General features: G+C 45.0%; 1 long non-coding RNA gene across 1 annotated transcript; it reads right to left on the bottom strand.

Moving 5' to 3' along the window:
- Positions 1-778: 778 nt before the first annotated feature.
- On the bottom strand, positions 779-10,039 carry LOC144094013 (uncharacterized). Its single transcript, XR_013306376.1, has 5 exons — positions 9,820-10,039; positions 7,192-7,308; positions 6,796-6,951; positions 2,902-3,012; positions 779-837 (listed from the first exon to the last, which is right to left on the bottom strand). It is a non-coding gene; the product is annotated as an uncharacterized LOC144094013 (long non-coding RNA).
- Between the last annotated feature and the right edge of the window lie 14,089 nt (positions 10,040-24,128).

The raw sequence follows: 24,128 nt of genomic DNA, 5'->3' as shown, positions 1-24,128 counted from the left end.
TGTTACGACACCTTTTTCGACTGGAGAAGCAGACTGTGGAGTGGCTATGCGACGAAGTCGCCGATGAACTGGGAGGTGCGCGTGCGAGCGCGTTGTCGGTACGGCGCTAGGTGCTATGTGCACTGCGGTTATTTGCCATGGGCGGCTTTCAAGCTGCCGTTGGTAATGAGGCGTACGTCTGCAACGCACAACCGGTGGTGAGCAAATGCGTACAACGGGTGTTGGAGGCAATTTGTAAAGTTAGTGCAGAGAAGAGGTGGGTGCCGTCGTCACCTCTGTGACACACTGTAAAAAAAAAATGCTTCGCAGTACAGAGAAACCCGCTGGTAATGCGTTGCCGGAGGGTTTTCCGCAACATGAGGTACGGACTTAATGTCAGAAACAGAGACTCCGTATGACGACTGTCACATTCTTGGTGACGGAAAGTTACGCCATGCTATGCACGAGACCGAAATCGTTTTTCACAACGAATGCTTCTGTTTTGTTCTTATTGAAGTTTCCGCAATGTGTATGCATACGTCCTCCGTTCACTCGGAACTCATTTCATCTAGAGCGGAAATTATCTGTATTGTAATTATGTACTTTCTGTAGTACATGAACATGCGTCTTCGTATAGCTTCTGCCCACAATGTTCACTGCAGATATAGCCCTCCAGGTGTCGAAGAAATAAGTATTATGTACAAGGCTTTCCTTTATGCATATTATATATTGCATACGTACAAAGAATGCAGCTTAGAATGAAAGAGTGGTAAATGTTTGGGTGAGTACAAGTACATACGTTTTATTTTCATGGCAAACTACACACATTGTACATCTGCACATTGCTGTCGGATCCATCTGAAAAGCATAAAAAAATCCTCATTTAGTAGTCACACAACACCAAATATAAATTTCACAAATACATTTCAACCATCCGCTATTGAACAATTGGCTTTCGTAGAAGCTTGCAAAAGCCATTCACTGAGAACCAACCCGTTATAATTTATTGCCCAAAATTCATTTCTCATAACAGTAAACAGTAAAAACCACAAGTCCAGAAAGAAGCAGACAAAATGCGCTTTCCCGGGCGGCACTGTGCTCATGGAAGTCTTTACAGTTGTCTATCATTTTGTGCAAATAGAAAGTAGCTCAGGATGGGCGCCAGATGCAATTCAATGCAGGTGCCTTTCTGTACATAGTACTAAATGCACAACTTAGCGAGCAAGGAACATTGGTAACATCTGAAAAAAGCGGGACGCTTGCCGAATTTATCGTCCATCCAATTTGTTATAGGCAAGACAAGACGAAGCGAAACTCCCGCACTCAGTTTATATCCAGTTCCCGGGCCGAAAAACGCAGTAATATCGACGAGTTCACTTCGAAGCGAGAGGCTCCACTTCAGAGCATGCCGCCATGTTGGCTGTCGAGCATCTGCTGCGTACACTATGTGCTATATGTTTGACGTCACCGTCCGGTTTCTTCGACCCTTTTCGCTGCATCCGAAGCCCCACTTCCGCTTCTGGCGTTTCAACCACTTAGGTGTGCCCGTTGCGGCAGATTATGACGCTTTTTATTATGACACAAACTTGGAATACGGCCCCAGGAAGCACACTTCCCCCAAACCGCATGTTTTCACTCATAGTTTCCATTATCTCAGCATGTGCAAGAAAATGTAATAATGTCTGATGTCAGTGATAATGCAGTCACACGTACCGGAAGCAGCTCACTAAGGCATTCCAATATCTCTGCAGTGTGCCTCACGAGGAACGGTTTCTCAAGTTTCAAAAAAGGGCTCTTTGCAGAAATTTAACCAAAGGCCATTGCCATGTGAACCTTTTCAAAATGATGACCCAGAAAAATGAAGTGTCCTCATGTGTCTGATGCAAAAGAAGGATGAAGGCATGAGTCTTTGTGCTTTTTGAACAGCTGTGATACGTTTTTTACTGGTACTGCTTGGCACAGCTTCAGTCTCCTTCTTGACATTTTGGGAAATATTTATATATCTGCGAAAGATCTCGCTAGCAAACATTTTGGCACTAATGGAGAAGCAAAAAGACAAATGTCCTAGGCCTTTTTTGTGACACTAAAGGAAGGCTCGCCTTTTCGGGCCATTGATTACGAAGAGGTCCATGTGGCAACAAACTTTGAGAGAATTCCTGCAAGGGCTCTATGTTCTGATGCCTAAGAATTTCTCATGAGGTGCCCTGTAGGTATATCACAACACCTCAGTGAGCTGTTACCAGCCCTGTGAGTGCACTGTCACTTGACATCAAGGGTATGTACTTTTCCTCGCCACTAGCAGCAATGATGTATATGTCAAGCGAAAGAATAAAAGATTTCTAAGTGCAATTCCAGATTGCTTGCGGAGGAAAGCACAAGAGTCTGGCCATGCTCAGCTGTTACCTTTGCTTCTTGCTCGAGTTCTATAGTGAGTATTACGTAATGACAGGTGTCTGCATCAACTCATATTTAACACCCGTCCTGTGCGACCTCCATCTTGCATTACATGACAGGCAACTTTATAACACCCTTCATGCAAAGAGTGTCATCAGGGTCGGTGTGTTCTGTCAGTTTCCTGGTTCTGTGGTTTGTGCTGCGTTTTCTACTCTTAAATTATTTACTGCCTTCATTCTCCACTCCATGAAGCCTGAATGTGCTACACTGGGCTGCTCTACGCGTCGTGGAGCAGCCCAGTGGCCATTTTTTTTCATACGTCGGAGGCACTCAGCTCGAAAGCCATGCTTACTATATTCAGCAGACAAGGGTACATGTGAGACACTTCGTTAATAACCAATTCAACAGTGGTATCTGGTGTACGAATATCTAAATACTACTCAATTTTTGCTTAAGTTTTCAGATACACTCTTAGATTATAAACATAATTTGGCTACATTAGCAGAAGCACAGCACCAGGGTACTCACCAATTGCCTGAAGCACTGTACGCAAGTTCTCGTGCCATCATGAGTACAGCACACTGTCCACGTTTTCATAATGCCATGTCACTCCAGCACTTCGGTAGCAACAAAATTTTCCTCCAAAAAAAAGAGTAGTTTTGTTTATGTTAGACTGGTCATATTTAATTTTACTATATACTATGTACTTCTCATTGTACTGCCTCAGACTAAAAAATACCAATGATCATCACGCTTTGAATTATGTCATATATGATCACCAAATTTGGTGCAATTAATATGTTCTTAGAAATTCTGATTGAAATAAATTTGACAAAATATTATTTCAGAAAATGTGGCACAAGGAAGAAGGACGCTAGCTAGGTAACCTGGACGAATGTTTTCAGTTGCATGCAGCCATCGGAACCATTGCACACAAAATGTACAATAAAGTGGGTTTTACCTTTCCGAATAGAATTTAATGCTGCAAACATTTAAGTAAAAAAATTTCAACCTTCCATTCTGCATAAAGGAAAGAAAATTCCTCTGGTTTTTTTCACAAGCCTCTGCAAGTACACAATTCAGTGAATCTACTCTACAAGTACTTGAATCTATCAGCACGAGACAGGGACGAGAAAAGAAACAAAAAAGGCACTGACTCGCAACTGAAGTTTATTGAAGTGAACAGAGAGTATACAGAAAAGCTACACACCACAAACTACACAATTACACATAAGCTACATCACAACATAAGTAAAAGATTGCCCTTAACATTCCTCTCATCTAGACAGTCCAACCCGCTGCATGTTAATGCTATGGGCAGCACACTCACACATTCGTCACCGAGTCATAAGATGTGTCTAGCCTCGATAATTTTCTGGTTAATCTGCTGTGAACGTAGCGCCAAAATGCGTGTTGCCGAAAGGAATGGCTAGCAGCCTTCACATCCCTTGCAATATGCAGATAAGTTACAATTCCTACCAATATCCAAATAGGTCTCGTGCTCCTGTAGTCGTACATTGATACACATTCCAGTTTCACCAACATAAACCCAACCACATGAGAATGGTATCCGACACACCACATACATTTTGCAAGGCACATATATGTTGCCACGTTTCACTCGACACATGTGCTTTTCCCTAACGAAATTCACAAAATTATTAACAATTTTACAGATTGTAGACAACTTATTAGGGGCCGAACACACCATTTTTACGTCATACCTTCTGGCCACAGTTTTCAAATTTTGCAACAATCTATGTATGTACAGTAACACAGTCAGTCTTTTGGCATCTCACTGGCTGGCCCCGGCCTGATCACGCCAGTCCCTGCGAAGGGGTTTCAGCTTTTAACATGCTAAAGGGAAGAATGGCGCAGCATCAAGTAACGAGAAAAGCAGGACAGCACACCCACGCACAAGTGCCAACCCTGGAGCAGATATAGAATCCAAGAGCGCGTGCTTGACATTCAGCGTTGACAGTCAAGGAAACGAGGAAACACGGATTTGAACGCTAAAGTTTGAACGAGCCCGATCCTTGGCTGCCAACGCTGAATGTCAAGTATGCGCTCTTAGATTCTGCATCCGCTCCAAGGATGGCAATTGTGCGTGGGTGTGCTCTCCTGTTGTCCTCGTTACTTGATGCTGTGCCATTCTTATCTTTAGCATGTCTGACCAACTTGCCCAATCTTATATGCTCAGCTTTAACAATTTATCGCACGCTCCTGCAATAGCATGGTTGGGAAATCATGCTTTCATTAGCCTTAAAATCTTCTCTTGGAAACCAGTTGTCACGCTGTAAAAGCATGGCTTCACCAATACCGAGCCTAGACTTGACGACGCAATGCTATCTTTCACTAGCTTAGAATCGTTCAACCAACAGTCAAGTAGCTGCTTAACACTCCTGGGTGAATATCGCTAGCACACATGGCGTGTGCAGAACATCAAGGTAAGGTTCAGAAACCGCAGCTCTTTTTGTTGGGACATTTTCTCCAAGGTAAACTTAAGATAAAGGCCTTGCTCCTTAAACAAGTTCACAATATGTACAGGTCCCACACTATCGCAACCTTTGTAAAAGACCAGAAAATCACAGACGTAGCGAAAGATTTCCCCCCCCAGCCCATGCAATTTCTTGGCAATCATTCCATCCACCCTGCTTAAGAGAATATTGCTTAGCACAGGGGCAACCTTCGAATCGATACATTTAGCAGACTTTTGAACATATGCTGCACTGCCATACTGCACAAACATGCTCTTCACTTCAAATAAAAGGAGGCAAGTGCCAAACAAGACTTATGTTACACACCCGTTCCTAAACACAAGCTCATCGTTGTGCTCCGATATACACATTCATAAGCTTTTCACAAGATCTTCATACGGGATAGAATAAAACAGTTTTACATCGACACTAATCACAAGACAATCCGCTGGATTGTCATTCTTAAGATACTCAACCACACTGCGAATTGAGTACAAGAAATGGATCTTCATGATGCGAAGTAGACAGATGCTTTTGCAAATAACCAGAGATAATTTTGCATGAATCCTTTCTGAAATTTATCTGAAGAGTATGTTATTGAATAGCATTTATTTGAAGAGCATGTTTGTAGAGTAGCGCAGTGCGGTATATGTTCTAAAGTCTCGAATATGTAGTGGTTCGAAGGTTGTCCTTGTGCTAAGCGATATTTTCTTGAGTAGGGTGGATAGAATAATTGTCCAGAATGTGCATGGGCTGGGGGAAGATCTTTTGCTATGTCGATGATTTCCTGGTCTTTTATAAAGGTTGTGATAGTTCGGGACCTGTACATCTTATCAAGTTGTTTAAGGAGCAAGACCTTTATTTCAGGTTTACCTTGGAGCAAATGTCCCAAGAAAAAGAGGTGTGGTTTCTAGACCGTACCTTGATGTTCTGCACATTTCATGTGTGCTGGCGAGTGTTAAGCTGCTACCTGGCTACATGTCGACCATTCCAAGCTAGTGAAAGATAGCATTGCACTTTCTAGCGCGGGCTCAGAATTGACGAAATTATGCTTTCACAGCATGGCGACTAGTTTCCAAGAGCAGATTTTAAGGTTAACGAACGCAGGGTTTCCCAACCTTGCTACTGCAAGAGCATATGATAAATTGGTAAAGAAGCTGAGACAGTTTTGCGGTGACTGCCACAATCAGGCTGGGGCCAGCCAGCGAGATGCCGAAAGACCAGTTGTGTTACCGTATGTACATAGATTGTCGCACAATTTGAAAAATGTGGCCAGAAGGTATGATGTAAAGTGGCTTTCTCGGCCCCTATTAGCTGTCTAAAGTATGTAAAATTTTAAGAATAATTCTGTGACTGTGGCTAGAGAAAAGTACACATGTAGAGTGAAATGTATATGTACCTTGTAAAATGAATGTGGTATCAGATATTATTATCTTGTGGTCTGGTTTACGTAGGTGCAACTGGAAGGTGTATGAATGTAAGACTACGGGAACACAAGAGGGTAGGGGCTTGGCTAGGTTAGGTGGTTGAAGTAACGGGTAGGGGCTTGGCTAGGTGGTTGGGGTAACTCTGCTGTACACTGCACGGGATGTGAAGTCTGCTACCCTTTCCTTTTGGCAACACGCATTTTGGCAGTAAATTCAGAGATTAAATGGGAGATTATCGAGGCTAGACACATCTTATGACTCCGTGAGGAATGTGTGAGTGTTTTGTCTATCGTGTTAACACGCAATGAGTTGGACTATCTCGATCAGGCAGATGTTGAGGGCGATTTTTGACTCATGTTGTCCTGTATGCTTATCTGTAACTGCGCGGTTTATGGTATTGCTTGGCTTTTTATATATTCCCTGTTCACGCCAATAAACTTTAGTCGAGAGTCAGCACCTGTCTTGTCTCCTTTCTCATCCCTGTCTTTCGCGCTGGTGGATTCACCGCAATGGCTCACCTCTGCAGAAATCCAAGGCATGACATTTTCCTCTTCACACTCGTGGTTCAGCGCATAATATGGCAAAGGCTTTTCAATTCCAAGGAAAGTTCATGGCTCCATTGAACACTGCCTCCTGCTTACAAGACACAGAGCAGCAATCATTGTAGATTCTACCTGCGACACAAAGAGCAAAGTTTTAGTTTGAGTGCACTAAGCTAGGAAAGAAGCACAATATAGTTATAGCCAAATAACAACTGAAAGAAATAGAGGGTAGTGTAATAGTGAACACACTGATATATTGCAAGCGAGATATATGCATGATATATTGTAATATCCAACACTGCTACCATTGCCTTAGCCAACTACTTCATAAATAACAATAAATGCAGTATCACAAAAATACTGATAACGTACTATTAGTGTTAATAGTAGCAGTGCAGGTTCCATGAACAAAAAAGGGTCCAGCGCTGACTGTCGTTCCCACAGCAGCCTTGTGACCAATGGCCGGTGTAAAGGAAAGAGGAGGAATGACTGAAAAGAGAAAGAGCCAGGGGGAAGGAAGATAGGTATAGAAGGGCTTAGGATATGATAGGCAAATAAGGTTGTTTAGACAGTGAGCACAAAATAAACATTACCACACAAGTAAAGACATACAAGACCAACCATATATATCATTGTGCACAGTGGCAAACTTGATGCCATTTAGCCCAAATTATGTTTTCAATAAAGTGATTATAATTATTAATAGAATAACTGACCGAGTGAAACCAAAACAGGGATGAACAAGGAAGTTGTTAATATTCTGGCAGAAATTAAAAGAAGAAAATGGATCTGGCCAGGGCATACAATGCAGAGAATGAATCACCAATGGTATCTTAGGGCAACAGAATGAATTTGATGGATTTTAATGGCACAAGGGCATCTGTGGCCAAAGAGTGCCTTAGCACAAGTTAATTTCGTCTACTCAAGGTGATCAGAGACCCATTTCCCAAGCATTTCATTCCAGATAATCTGAGCACCACGCCAGGAAACAGCTTGTGCATTGTTCGCAACAAAATGAATTTCACCGGAAGGAAAGTATAGCAGGAGATAGCTGATTATATGCTCACTAGATAAGATTAGGAGATTTCTGATAGTGTGGCATGCAGCTGGTGCAAGACACAGATAATTAAACTGGAAAAGGGCATTGTCCTGAGGTGAATGTAAACTAAGCGATGAGGATAATGAAATTCGCTACACTAGAGCTGTTAAGAATCAGCTCAAGTTCCATGCTTCAAGATGATGCAAGTTTGCTCAGTGAAAAAATATCATAAGTTCACTCAAGAATTGGTATCTTGGCGGTATCAGGCTGCAGGTGCAGATGAATTAATCTTGCCTCAGAGAAGAGCTACATAGAGCACAAAACATTTCAGGCCAGTCCTACACTGACAGCTGTTAATAAATATTTTAACTGTTTTTTATTGCACAAACAATAATACCGAGTTTGTGTTGGTCATGTGATTATGTTACTGAGGCTCTCCTAAAAATTCTAGCCAGAGTTAAAATACAAGCTGTCTCAACTTAGTTTCTATATCAACAATGAAGAACATAAACACATGCAGATTATTCAAGTAGAAGTTTTATTCTTCATGGCGTGCCCTACAAATTTTAAATTATACTGAAAAGTAATAGAGTGGAGTGCTTGTGCCACAAAAACTAAACCTCAACAACAAAGCGAACACAAGATAAAGGCAACAACATATTGCCCAAAATTTGAATGTTTGACAGAACAAATATGAAAAGAAAACCTCTCCACAACTGGATCAAAACAGCGTGATACCGAGCACACATTTGAAAATTGTTATATTCAAATCCCCAGTCTGGTGCTCCAGCACTCGTCAGCCAGCATGTCATGAAATGTACCATAGTTCTGGTAGCTGTAAAGAGTATACAGCTGATCCGGCATTTTGATCTGTGAACAGTGACCCTCAATGACCACCAGGCTGAATACTTTCAAGAGGCTGTTCTAGTAACAAGACTGCAGTGAAACACTTAGCAAGTTATGATGGCGTAATAATGCAAACCGTTAATCTGAGAATTCGCTACCACACAAATCTGTAGTAACTCCTAAAGTGTTGCAATCGAATGAAAAAGAGGACTGCCTATTATATAAACAAAAGTCAAGAGGCTGCAATGCAATGTCACGACGGAAGTGCTGCAATACAGCAATAGCGATACAATGTACACTTTAAGCAACACAATGAAACATGATCTCTTATCCTTAATTATCAGAATTTAAATATCCGTTTTCCTTGCTCTCTTGCAAAATTAAGTTTAGATTGTGAAAGGGCTAAAAAAAATAAGGATACAGAAAGAGATTTCCACACAGTGCGCTTACTTCCAGTGTCTTTTTGAGCACATCCACTATCTAAACATGGTAACCCAACTAGTCTAAACGCTGTCGTTATTCCAAAATTAAGCCTTTCACAAAGTGGGAGCCCCTTTCCCCATACAAGGTGCACCATAACTAATCCAACACTTTTTTCATGATATGTTTTCTCGGAGAATAAACACTGCTTGAAGATTTTGCAATAATACTTGTCTTTTCGATTCTACGAATGTATCATGCAAGTGTTCAATGAAATGACCATCTGCCCATCTTGATCATTGCTCAAAATCAGGGTATAATGTACCATGAAGGGCAGGCTCTGCTTGATTTTTATGTTTTCCTAACGAAGCATGTACGTGCAACCCTTCTGCTGGCTTGTATGCAGCAGGTTTGTCTAGCTAGGCGAACTGTGGTTTTGCTATAAAGATGAAATGGTACTTTGGAAGTGAATGGCTTTATAAAATGCATAAAACATACAGGAGTGGCCTAGTGGTCCGAGCATCTGCCTCGCAAGCGGGAGGTGCGGAGTTCGATCCCCAGTGCCACCGGGTAACCAGCGGTGATACAATGGGTCGTTTCAATGGCCAGTTTAAAACTTGAAATAACCATGCTGCAATATGTTTCCCAAGGGGAAATAAACAAACAACCACTCGTCACATACTGCAACACCTCACCTTTTGGAATTTTTGTCATCGATCGAAAGAGCCGAACACAGACTTCAACAAGTTGTCTTCGTCGATTTCGTTTCGTGCGCTCCTTGCAAGTTGCTCGTAGTCACGTAGCCTTCACTGCATTCGTTGAAATTTTTCTGCGCACTTAGGTCAACCGCACAGTAGCTCGATTCCAGACGCCGCGCAAAAAACAATAACACGGCGTGAAACAGCTGATTTCGTGCAAAGCGGCATTTTTACTGCCGTCAGCACACCCCCGCGGCACTGGAAGTTACCCACCAGCCAATTTAGCAGCACAACTTCGAACGCTTTTTGTTTTCCTTCTTATTTTCGAACTTTAAACACAATGTTTGGGCAAAATAAAATATTAGTTATTTTCATCGTTGCTTGTTTCTTATTTCTTTTTACAAAAAATTTAGCAGACGGCCCCTCGAATGCTCTCGGGGCGCCGCCCTGCTGTAATTGGCTGATTCCTCGTTGCGTCACGTGGTGACGTCTCATCGTTTCGTCATTTTGACGTCACCGTCAATAACTTTTGACAGAATTTGTCACAGTTGCGTAATTTGGCCCCTGTTTAGTATGTGGAACCATTGGCAACGTAACTTCGAACGACATGTATGAAGCGAGAAAACCAGAACGAGCAGACGCCCCCCCCCCCCCCCCGCCTAATGTAACAGCACGCGTTTAGCCTGATCATTTGGGGAGAGCTTGTCGAGCTGCAAAAACAGGAATCCCCCGCCACCACGGCGGGGCCGTCTTTCTTACGAAGCGAGGTGAGTTTGCTTGGAAGATTTTTCGTGGTTTCCTGTCAGTCCGTCTGTCCAGTGCTGTCTGGAGAGGAGGGGGAAACACCTAAAACATGCAATGTGGGATGAGGACCCAAATCTCCCTTGCCCCTCGTCACCACCACGCCACCCTTCACCTCTCAAATAGTTCCGCCGCTGTCCTTCTCATAGAAAGGATGTGTTGCAGTACCCAACAATGCCTCCCATTCGACTTTTCTTTACCGTGATGGTAATTTGGGGGGACGGGGAAGATGAGTCCGATAGCAGATGATGATGAGTCTGATGGCAGAGTCCAGGCAGGAAAGGAAAGAAGACGTCACACGTGTTTTTGTTCGCGTGCCGTGGGGCATGGAATGTTCACTGTTCGGGCTAGGGTTGTAGAAGAGTGAAGAGGGAAGTTGTAGAGCTGGACACAGAGGCCTGTCCCCAGGGCCCATTCCTGCCTAGTGGCTGCGCACCCTCGCGCGCGCTCGACGGAAAAAGTAGGTCAGACTGGCTGCCGAACTTTCCAGAAGGAAGTAGAAAAAGATGACTCAGAGGCGACGGAGGGCGCGTAACTTCGCCCGCGCTAGGAGTCGCACTCTCCCCTTCGTTCTCGCCCTCGGCGTCGACGGGACGAAAGAAAAATCGAGAACCTCCCAGAACAGACTATTGCTCCTAGCCAATAGGAAGACGAGACCGGAACGGGAGAAGGAGTGAGTTTGTACGGAGGAGGAAATTTGTACAAGGAACTTTATGCTTACGTGAACGCCTGCTTTGGCGCTAGTAACAGACAGACGCGGCGCGCGTCTATGAAAGGAAGTTGATCGCGGGTCGATTCAGCCCCGAGCCGCCGGCTAAGCTTGCATAAGCCCGCCCGCTGAAGAGCTCCCGGGGGATGCACCACTCTCGGCCAGCCACGGGCCATCCAGGCAGCGTGCGCCAGTCATCGGGACGGCCACCGTTGGACACCTGCGGTCGCGTCGGACGGACGAAGTGCCCGGTGCGGTGAACAATTAGCATCCATTCGTGCCAAAATGCTCGGTCGGGAGCGTCAAAGTGGTGCGTCTAAACGAAAGGCGAAGTTAGAAAGAGAAGAGCGTGAAAAGAAGCTACCAAAGATGACAAAGTTCCTACTGAATGTCCGTGTCAAACTCCCAACAGTACCGACTTTACTTCTGTGGAGTTCTTGCCAACTCCATCACCACGGTTGCCTGGCAAGAAGCAAGGTTTGACTCATCTTGGTTGTCTGGATCCTGTGAAAACGGTGCCAACCTCGGTAGTTCATATTTCTGAGCAACCGACGCTAACCGAGCCCTGTCCTGTTCCTGAGTCAACAGCGTCTATGCTACTCGGCCGGGCCCCTGCCACAGAGCTCCAGGTGTCCGGTCCGCCACGCCCGATTTCTACTACTGCTGATCAACAGGTGCCAAACCTCCCCGATGAGCCTCCTTCTTCTGACGAGCGCCACGAAACAACACTCCAAGAACCGACTCACTTGTTTCCTGTTAGTTTGGCTTCAAATAATCATGTTCCCACCCACAAAGTGCGCCTTGAGAGGACGAATGAGACGGCTTCTCGTTGCGGCAACAGAGAAGTACAGACACCCCCGCAGCAAGAGGTACGTTGCGAGATTCTCCGAAGTGATCCTGCTAAGTGGCCGGACGCTATTACTGACAGCTTTCGGAGTGTATGCCTTGAGAAAGGGCCATTGTATTTTCAAAATCGGGCGGAAAATTTCCCGTCTTCCGAAAGGCAATACAAAACTCAGAAACGCTATATGCCACCTCATCTTTTCGCGCGAAAGGCTGTAAAAGGGGAGGCGTACGAGCGACACTGGTTAATGTACTCGGAGTCCAAAGGTTCCCTTTACTGTTTCATGTGCAAACTATTTTCGATTTCAAGGAACCCCAGTGCTTTCACCACTCCCGGCTTTTTTTACTGGAAAAGAGCAGAAGAAAAGGTTTGCGCACATGAAAATAGCGTCGAGCATCGGAGCTGCGTGGCAGCATGGCTCGCCCGCTCTAACTCGAGCAGCACAATTGACAAGGAGATAGTTAAGCAACTTGTCACAGAGACCACTCACTGAACAGAGGTGTTGAAGCGCGTAGTTGTTGTAGTTAAGCTTCTAGCTGAGCGCCTAGCGTTTAGGGGCAGTGAGGAGATTTTTGGTTCACCGAGAAATGGCAATTATATGGGAGTGCATGAGGCCATTGCCAAGTTTGATCCCTTTATAGAGGAGCACATCAAACGCTACGGGAACAAAGGAAAAGGTCGCCCATTGTATCTGTCAAAAACCATTCGTGATGAATTTATCGAGCATATGACAAAGGCTGTCATGAAACGTCTCGTTGACGAAGTGAAACGCGCAAAATACTTCTCTTTATTTGTTGATTCAACTCCAGACCTTACTCACTTTGGTCAGCTGTCAGTTGTTTTGCGATACTATTTAGATGGGAAAGTGTACGAACGCTTTCTTGGATTTGTTTCAATCGAATCGCGTACCGGCTTGTATCTTTTCGATACCGCGATGTCCCTCTTGACGACCAATGGCATCTCAATTGATGATTGTAGGGGCCAAGCTTATGATAATGCGAGTAATATGTCAGGAAAATACAAAGAACTGCAAGCTCAAATCAAACACCTGAACGAATTGGCAGTCTACGTCCTGTGTGCTGGTCATTCACTGAACTTGGCGCGTGTAGCGTTGACAGTTGCCTTGAGGCAGTCAAATTTTTCACTGTAATTCAGAGACTGTATGTGTTCTTTGCTGCCTCACCTAAGCGATGGAGGTATATTTTGAACAGCATGGGCGGAACTGGCCAGCAGCTTGTTTTGAAAAGTCTCTCTGAGACCAAGTGGTCAAGACACGCTGAATCATGTAAGGCCATTCTGAAAAATTTCAATGCAGTCTTGTGTTGCCTTGAAGCTATATCAAAGAACGAGGAAGAAAACGGTGACACTAGGAACGAAGCGCACTCTCTCTTCAAGAAAACGACAAAACTAGAGACTGCATTCATGGCGCTTTTCTGGAGTGAAATCTTGGAGCGCTTTGACAAAATGAGCGCAGCACTTCAGAAACCAGGCCTAGACATTTCAACCTCTGTAGACCTGCTGAGCTCTCTAGAAGGCTTTGTTAATTCTTTGTGACCTCTCTTTGATACCTTCGAAAAGAGAGCACGCACGCTAATAAGTACCAATCAATGTTATCAGGATGAGGGCTAACGAATCGTTTTGAGTAAGCACCCGGATGGAAAAAGCGATAGTGCGCTACAGGGTAGAAAAAAGTTTATCGTACATACCTACAATGTTATACTTGACAGTCTAGGCTCTGCTTTGCGAGTCCGAAAGGCTGCGTATACACTGAACTCTGCGAAAGGTTCGGATTCTTAAAATTGCTGACAGAAGTTGGGAGCGAGGCCTCTCTGGCACAGCAGGATGAGAACTTGGTGAAGACCTACAAATATGATTTGGAGCCAGCATTTTCCGCTGAAATCGTTCAGTTTGCGAACTTTCTGCACAAGTCTGTGTGCCAGGACACGAGTCCCCTAGGAATAATGAAGTTGCTGCACGAAAGAAAGCTTATTGATGCGTTTCCGAACCTTTCTATTGCTTTGCGAATGCACTTAAGCATACCCGTGACAAACCGTGACATACCGTGACATTCTTTTAATTTCGTTTTTATAGGCTGCAGCTAAGTGTTAAGCGTACATATCATATATGGCCATTATGTTATGTTTCTGAAAGAGCGGAAAAGGTGGATGGTCATCAGGAGCGCAGGAAATATTTCTTAGCATTTTTTCTGCAGTCCATATATTTTATGCATGTTACTTAGGGTTGTCGTTCCCCTGGCTAAGTGACAATATTTTATGTGCGAGTAGAACAATGCGTGGTGTAACAGAGTTTTAACCTTGGTAGGGAAGATATGTTTGTATATATTAGTCAAGCTAACGAGTCATAACAACTTCTGTAAAATATGATCCACTTGGGCATCCCATGACATCTGTTCCGTGCAGACGACACCAAGTATTTTAAATGAGCTTACAATTTCTATGAATTATTATGGCAGATATCTTTATCGATGAATACATTTCTATTTTCTGGACGAAAGGGAACGGCTTATGTTTTATTAGCGTTTACATTGAACTTGTTTCATTTAGACCATTCTTCAATACTTATGAGTGCTCTGTATGCCTGGTTAATTACTTGATTGGGCAAAGTGGCAGAAAATAGTAATGTCGTGTCTTCTGCATAAATAACAAAATTTTGCTACATCATCTATATCAACGCTTTGGTACATGTTAAAGGTTTTGTAGTCACGTAAAATCTATTATGTAGTGCTTACTGAGCATTGCACTACTTGTGTACTACGTTTGTGCACTTGCTGCAAAATTGGGCTTATTGCCTGCACAAGCTGTGCAGAAGCTGTAATAATTACCAGTTGAGCTTGTAGTCTTGCAATCTGCTTTTATCATGTCAGCATTACAATTTGTGATGCCCTTGACAAGACATGTGGAATTATTGTCAATGTTATGGCATGCAATATGTTTTGCTAATGCGTGTGCTCATGTGACCACCTGTGTGAAATGGTGCAGTATGCACTAAATAAAGGTTCGGTGGTACTCTTTGATTTCATCAAACATTGCCCTCCCTGCTTCAACATTACACTATTTATTGACGTGCTTTGTCATGCAAACAGCGAGCACAGGTGGCTCTCCGCACAGCACAGGCAGGCTGCAAGATGACGGCAGTGGAGGGGCAGCTGGGTCCACACGGGCAACGGCACAGGAGGGTGCATGAAGACGCTTTTGGCTTGCTGGAGGAGTTTTTTCGGCTCGAATATCAAGTGGAGACCGAGACTGAAGTGGCTGCGCGGCGAACTCTATGATGATATGGCAGCTGGTGTGCACGCTTGCTTCTTTGCCACTGCTGGCTTCCAGACACACAGCGCGAACAAGAAAAAGAAAAAAAGCTGCCACTTCCCTAGCTGTAGCCAAAACAACCACAACATACACACAAGCATTGGCTGGACACTGCCTTGCCTGCAAAGGCTTGGCCGGCGAGTTCATTGCCTATGTTATCGCCCGTGCAACTGTACCAGTCGCTGCTGGAGACAGTTCCTCCGCAGCTGGCTCACATGTACACGCACGGCTTTCCCCCGGAAGTATAGGTGAGACGGGCCATTGTCTTCAGGGGCAGGGGGCATCCTCGTTGTCCGCTGAAGTAGGGGCCTCCAAGGAGAGGTTGTGCAGCGCTGCACATGCTGCCATGATAACAGCCGCTCACTCCGGCTTGTGATGTAGCGTCTGAAACCTTTGCACAACTCAGATGTTTAGGCAAACACCGCTGAAATGACACCTTTGGAAGCTCATGTTGATGTAAACGATTCACTGCTATTTCCAACACGCCACAAGTGCCGTACAACGGCCTTCTGGCTTGGTTTGAGCCTGGAATACTATGAATTTCAACAATGCTTTATGTGCCTTGTGTTTCTGCTGCATTCAGTAACAACACAGGGGCAACTCGCACAAGGCGTATGTATCGTACCGCAATGCGTATTCCTAAGTGCAACGAGCACGCATCATTTTTGTAGCTTCAGTGCATGCGGACCACTGTAGCTCGATATATGTCACCGAGACAGTGCTTTCTTACTGCTTACCCCGAAGAAACTCTCCGTCCTCCAACATGCACCCGCCGTGGTGGTTCAGTGGTTAAGGTGCTTGTCTACTGAGCCGGTGTGCCGGAGTTCGAACCCGACCGCGGCGACCGTGTTTGGATGGAGGCGAAACGCAAAAGGCGGCCGTGTGCTGTGCGATGTCAGTGCACCTTAAAGATCCCCAGGTGGTCGGATTCGTTTTGGACACCTCCACTAGGCAACTTTTCCTTCCTTTCTTCTTTCACTCCCTCCTCTGTACCTCCCTTACAGAGTGGTTCGGGTGTCCGCTGAGAAAGGTGAGGAAGTTACTGCGTCATTTCCTTTCCTCAAAAATCAATTTTCATTTTCCTCCAACATGTATCTCACCACCTCAAATCGCAGCCACAAGTAGCGCCAGGCGAATGCGTCGTAGCACGAGCCGGGGCAGCGGGTCTGCGGCCAGGATTCGAAGGTTGGAGTCGCAGACTTGAAAGAAAACAGATACAGCACAGGTTTAGGCATGAACTTCCGCTGTACTTGACGCGACCACCGTGCAGTGTCCCTGTCCAGGCGAAACTCGCGTCGAAGCAACTCGACCGGCAAACCAAAAGCGTCTTCGCGGACTCTTCTCGATACTCGCGCCGCCGCAGCACGCTGCTACGTTTGTCGCCATTTTCCCTCGCAAAGATTGTGGGCGTACTATTGGGGCTACGTTTTTTGCTTGCAAGTTTGAGTCACACTCAGCCCGCCTAATTAAGTGCGCAACGTCATCACTGCAGCAGTGTTCATTACGTGAATAGAAGCCGCCGGTGACGCGAACATTCTTATGTCCGCCGGCCAAGGCCGACCAATAGGAGCGGGGCATTGTGAGCGTTTAATATTGAGAGCGGTACGTAATACGGCCCCAGAATTTCTTTTGAGAGGTAACTTTGCTATGCTGTAACCTAATCAATTTACAGCGTACCTACGGTGCATGAATCCCGCGTTTCCGCCGTGCCGTACTTCTTCATCAAAATATCAGGAAAAGAAGATTGGTTTAATTCTTTAGAAAAACCCAGATAACGAGAAGAGCGTTGGCATTGTATGTACTTGGACTATTCACCGCTGGCAATCGCTCCGCCTCATGACCATACAATTTTATTTTTCCAGCAATCAGAGCTTCGCTCAAGCACGAATCTACATGGAAGAAGTTGAAAGCAGTACGCAATAAGAGACAGTGTAATACAATGTCACAATCCAAGCTTTTCGTCCGTTTCTCTTACGCTTCAAAAGCCGATTGCGTTAAACTCGGCGCATCAGTAGCGCGCAGCTGAACTCGGCAAAACATCGCCGCCTTCGCATTAGCAAGCGCAGCGCGTGACTCCTATAGTTCATATAAATCAAGCGCCTCTCTGTGGGCGACACCGTTTCACAGTTTTTTGCGTCGTTTTGGGGGTATTTTTTCACCGGCTCGGGTGCTGTGGAAAGAGAGCGCCAAGTGTGAAGACGCCATCAGTCGAATCGAACTTTTGACGCCGATACCGAAAAGGACGGGTTGCCACTGTTTGAAGTGAATAGCGTTTTGCGTGTCGACGTGCGCATTTTACATGCGAAATCGACCGGGAATGGCGACACCTGTACTTCGTTTTATGGTCTTTTCTAGCTTATAAAAGATACATTTTAGTGGAGAGGGGTCTCTTTTCGCTTAATGCGCGGTACTCCATCTATACAGGTCAACTTCTATTTGTTCTCAATGTCCTTTTAAGCTATGGATTACCTAGCTTGGTTGGTTCTTGGGTTTTTAGTCAGATGAATGCGTCTGCTTGTCCTGATGCTACTTTCGAATGCACCCTTAGCCCGCGACACCGTGAGATACGGGAATTAACCTAGCGTTTCAGCATACTTGCACCGTTGTCCTTGTCATGGAGTGCATTGATACACTCATTTCAGCCACCACAATGTATCAGTCCGGCATTCTGGAAAGCAATTAAAAAAATGTTGTGGTCGCAACAACTGTGCATTGCTTGTATTTTTTATTGTAATCGAAAAGCCACACCTGCAGTTACTGAAAGCAGAAAGACCCATTGAGCCAATCATAGCCGCTTAGCACAGTAATGCAGCTAGCTCTCGCTGGAGAATGACCTTAGCTTGTAAGCTGAACTCGACTATTGTTTTTTTAATGAAATTAGTGACAGGAAATTTTGGCACTCATAAGAGCACCTCGACTGCCTAAGGACCGAAAGTACCGCAATTTCTGGGATGGCCACGTTTTTAATTGTATGCCAAGACATGAACTCCGCTTGTGCTGCACACAACCATGTGCTGCACAGAACCAAGCGCAGTTGCTGCGCCTTCAGGAACCGTGCCGGACTTTCGATTTTCGTGCGCATAGCAAGAGCAAAGTTAGCTTTACAGCAAAGCAAGCGTACCTTGGCAGAAGCGCCGCGCTTAAGCAGACGACGCAGCTGATGCCCCACCTAAACGTTGCCGCCTACAGCTGTCAGTGCGCTTGCGCGCTAGTTTCCAGGCCCCCGCGAGAGGCGCTCCACGGAGCGCAGGCCACGCAGAGCGGTGCTCAAGGTAGAAGTGGACGACCGTGTACGTATTTTCCCTAAAATACAATTTCAGTGCTTAGCAGCCTATGCACTCACCGTGTATGATACACCATAAGTACGAAAAAACAATTTTTTCTTACTGGACCGTTGGCGTTGCAATGCGCAAGGAAAAAAGCCTATGCTTTGCGCTGTGGTTCGATGGCGCGCTTACTGAAGGCGGGAATAGTAAATGAAATATACGTTGGCTACCGATTCATTTGAAAAAGAATCATGATTGTACATCGGGCCACGAACATTCTGCAGTTCCTCAAATATACGTCCCGAAAATTCCTTGAGGCAAGAACTTAAGTTTTGAAAGATTTTAAACTTCCAGTCGTCTACCGTTAGAGCAGCAGAAATGGAATAGGCTTTATCGTGGCCTCCTTACGAAATCTAAATCATGAACCGTGATCAAGAAGGAGTCATGCAATAATTTAATGCGAAAGCATTTCTTGTCCCATGAATGACGTGTACAGGACCTGTCAGCAGAGAGTGTCGACTGAGCATGTCATCAGACCGTGTCCGCACGAAAAGGACGAGTCGGAAAAAAAAAAAAACTCCCCGGCATTGCGGCTCGAAACCAGGCCCTCGGTGTTGTAAGGCGGGCACGCAACACATACGCCACGAAGTGTCTTATTTCCCCATTGCATGGAACTACACCCAACCTTACAGGCTTCAATCCCGACTTAGCCAGGTCGCATCCCGCAACCCGTCATACACAGTCACACCAGCATCCTGCTCTCACTTTGCCCGCACATCAAAATTCCGGGAGACGCACGCATGCATCGAGTAATGGCAGCCAGGCATGGGTCGATCCTGCGCAGCATGTACTCCCCGCACCATACACACAGCTCCCTGAACAGAGACTTTGATGAACGTGGCGCGGCTGTGCGTGGCGATCTGTCATGCTGCTCTTCCACAGGCTAAACAGTCCCATGAGCAGTAAAATATTAAGTAGAACCTTAGAACCTTCCACTTTAGGCGAAAATGTTATTGTATAGCGTGTAATCTCAATGCCCTTTTTGAGACTCCGTTGAAGAATGTCCAAAAAAAAAAAGTATGGCATCACGGCAAGACACAAAACGATGATCAATAGTTTCTGGCTGCTGACACAAGCGATAGTTCATTGACTATGGCACAAAAGTCCCTTTTTCGCGAAGCCATGTTTTGACAGGTAAAGTTGACGTGTGAAGTTTAAACAAGGAAGTCTTTGCGGCCGATTGAACGTGTTCCGTTGCACCCGCTGTTGTCTAGAAAGGAGAGGTAAGGCTGCCAATACTTTGGAACAGGAATCAACGTCTCAGTCAGAACTTTTGCAATCTGTCTTCTGGAGGAATTTGAAGGAAAACCGTAAAGTGAGCAAATATAATGTGCCGGTAACTTAAGAAAACACGACAAAGTGCCCACTCTCTTATGCCAGTGGACGCAAACAGAATAGGGAAATGAGCACCTAATCGTCTGTTTAACACGGCTAGCAGGAAGGACGGTTTGCTGTTTTAAAAGAGAAAAACCTTGAAACAAGCTGACGAACAAGCAAGTGCTGAAGGCCAGCTCCACCGGCATCCGGAGGGAGAAACAAATTGTCTCGAAAAAAGTATCAAAAATTCTGTGCGCCAAGAACAGTCGTTGGTTAAAGCGTGTTAGAGGGGCACGAAGTGAACGCGTTGTGGTGTGTACGACGGTAAAGTTTGTTGGGTATGCGTACTGATGTTAGACAGCGATGAATTGCGAAAAAAGTTACCGGCGTCATCCAAGGGTCACGTGGTTACTGTAACGTGACAGTAATGACGAGCCAAAAAAAAAAAATAAGATGCTTGCGTTCAGACGTAAATGATTTCGCATTTCTCCATTGCAGCAGTCTGCAGTGCTCTGCAAATTTTTATTCTTGAGTGACGCAACCGGGAACAAGGTCTCCTTAAAAAAATTAAAACGATGCAGTACTCAATGCAGAACGAACAAAAAAGGTGCGACCGAAGAGGACTCCACTGATGAAACCAAAGTCACTGGCAATGTAACTCCCACGTAGTGCTTACCGAACCCGTTTTTAGAGATAGAGGTATATTGTAGCAGTGAAAAGTTAGAAGAGATTTGCCCATCGAAGAGGGGGCATTCTACATTTCTGTGCTAGTGCTTGCCGCGACAGACAAGTGCGGAGCAGCTATGCTGCGCATGCCGCGTGCTGTATACATACTGGTTATCTGTCTGCATGGTACAGTGGCCTAGTCTGCGGCCGAAGCTGTCTTTGGAGCTCCCTCCGGTCAAGAACAGACGGTTGTGTTGATCACGGACCGCCGCTCCATTGCGTGTCGCCTCCAGAGCAGTTTCGACCACGATGAGAGCCAAATGGAACGGTTTCCTTTCTCGCGAAGGGTCTGCGTGTCAGTGGTTCCGTTGCCGAATTTAAGTGGGCGCCCTTGCATGCAAAAATCGCGGGAAATGTAGCTGGTATACAGCACAAGCAACTTCTCATATGGTTACGCTTCCTGATGTCAGCAACCGGAAAGACCTTTCTAGTGTGCTTCTTTTTGTTCAGTTGAAGCAGCATTTAAGCTGCTGGAAAACGACGGACTAGACAGCAGACATATCAGCTAGCAGACAGAAGCCTGTATGTAGGAATTGATGTTTTTAATTTCCTTTTCTTTGTTATTTATTTTTGCCGCTGTTCACGTTACACACGGGACAAATGATCTATACACGATTTTGACGTTTGCAAACAAACATGGGGACAGATGATGATACTAGCCCCAAAGTTTTTCCGGTATCGATGGCACGGTTTTAGAAGAGTTACGCCGGCACAGACGACGCATGTCGCACTGGTTTTGATAAGGCAGCACGGCAAGGGTAGCATTCCGCGCAGTGTTTGATAAGGCACCAGTACTGGTGGCGCTCCATCTTTTGATGCTGCTGCTTTTAAACAGATAGTGCTGTGGGGCTAAATCACTGTGTTGCGGAACAAAAAACGGCAGACCTGACGGCTGCCGTGTCGGCGGCGTCCTTATCGCTGCCAAGCGCCTTCTAAATTGTTCCATTGTTAACGCACTAACCTCATCGGAAATGATTTGGGTGTGCTGTCATGCTTCATGCCCTCGCGTACCCATCGGTATATGGTGTCGACCGCCTGATACCGACAGTTCCTTCATAACGCTCTTTCATGACACGCTCGATTCGCTGATCTCATCTTATCCACGCACCCCCATTTTGTATTTTGGCGATTTGAACTTTCCGTCCATAGATAGGAATGATATGTCCCGCACCCTAACAAGAAGTCAGGCATCTAGTGAATTCTTAAACTCATGCCTAACAAGAAGTCAGGCATCTAGTGAATTCTTAAACTCATGCCTAACTATAGGCCTGTCTCAAATTGTTTCTGAGCCCACCCGCACGACTGACCGTAGATCAAACATTCTTGACCTTATTTTAGCTACTCACCCTGACGAATTCAGTGCTCCTTCGTACATTACGGGCCTTAGTGACCACGTTGTACTTCACACTTTCTTTTCTGCCAGCGTTACCAAAAGTCCTAAATCCAAAAAGGTACTAACGCTATACGACAATGGAGACTACAATAGCATGAATCGTGACCTTGTTTTCCATAATCATTTTGCTTCTACCTACCACTTGCGTTCTGCTGAGTCGAACTGGCCTCTCTTCAAGTCAGAAATGCTGCGTTTGATTCGACTTTACATCCCCTCCATCAGCATAACAGAGCGAAAACGTTCTCCATGGTTTAATGTTACACTAAAGCGTTTAAATAATAGGAAAAAGCGCCTTTTCCGTTCTGCCAAGTTATCTAACACTAAATGTGCCTGGAACAATTACCACGCCACTGCCATCCGATATTCCGATCCCGCTACCCAAACTAAACTCCGTTTTTTTTTTCCACTACACCTCCCTGAAATGTTACCAAGCAACCCTAAGCGCTTCTGGAAAACAATGATCCCCGATGTCGATAATACTATTTCTCTCATTTACAGCACTGGCTCACCAGTCGGCGTATCCGACGTACCCCGTGTCTTGAACCATGCATTCTATTCAGTTTTCACTAATGAAAAAACTCGTGATGTCCCTGATCCCGCGCCTTTGCCGCATCCACCAATGGATGCCATCACGTTCAAGGCACATCTTATTGTTAATATTATCGACTCGCTAAAATTTTCATCTTCCTGCGGTATCGATGGAATTAATTCCAAAGTCTTAAGGAATACTAACCATGTTTGCAGTCTTATTCTTTCCCTCATTTTTCAACAGTCGCTTGATAGAGGCTCCGTTGCACATGACTGGCGAATTGTGGAGGTGATTCCAGTTTTTAAGAAAGGTGACAAATCATCCCCAGGTAATTATCAACCCATTTCGCTTACCAGTGTATGCTCTAAGATCATCGAACACATCATTTACTCTAATGTTGCCACATTTCTAACATCGGTCAACTTTTTTTTCATCCAAACCAGCACGGATTCCGGAAAGGCGACTCATGTGAAACCCAATTAGCTTTGTTCCTGCATGACATTCATTCCTATCTTGACCGCAATATGCCAACTGATGCGCTATTTCTAGATTTCGAGAAAGCTTTCGATAAAGTGCCCCATTCTCGCCTTCTACTTAAAATGTCCCTGTTAAACATTCATCCTAGCGTCGTGAACTGGATTCGAAGCTTTTTAACTGACCGCATACAATTTGTTTCCGCTAATGGCTTCTCATCATCTTACTCACACGTTCTTTCAGGAGTACCCGAAAACACATTTCTTGGCCCCTTGTTCTTTCTAATATACATAAACGATTTGCCTTCCACAGTAACATCTAGCATCCGCCTTTTCGCGGATGATTGCGTACTCTACTGCCCCATAACTATCGCCGAGCATGCTTACATCCTCCAAAATGACCTGGATAAAATACAGCAGTGCTGCACTACGTGGCTAATGTCCCTAAATACTACAAAGACTGTGCAAATTTCTTTTCACCGCCGCCGAAATTATACTCCGCCTACTTATAAAATTAACGATACTGCCATTATTTCCGCTAACTCTTTTAAGTATCTTGGTATTAACCTCGCTAGTGACTTAGCATGTTCTTGCCCCATTAACCACATAATAAACTCATCTAGTCGAGCAATTGGGTATCGCCGGCGTAACCTGCGCATGACAGCTTCTTCCTTAAAATTACAAGCTTATAAAACATTTGTGCGACCTAATCTTGAATACGCTTGCGCAATATTTGACCCCCATCAGTCTAACCTTACCTCAGCCCTTGAATCTGTTCAGAATCGGGCCACTCGCGTTATTCTTTCAAACTACTCGTGATACTCTTGCATATCCGCCATGAGGTTCCAACTAAAACTTCCTT

Source organism: Amblyomma americanum, chromosome 1, assembly GCF_052857255.1.
Source record: "Amblyomma americanum isolate KBUSLIRL-KWMA chromosome 1, ASM5285725v1, whole genome shotgun sequence".
NCBI lineage: Eukaryota > Metazoa > Arthropoda > Arachnida > Ixodida > Ixodidae > Amblyomma > Amblyomma americanum.
This window is presented reverse-complemented; position numbering and strand designations above follow the sequence as displayed.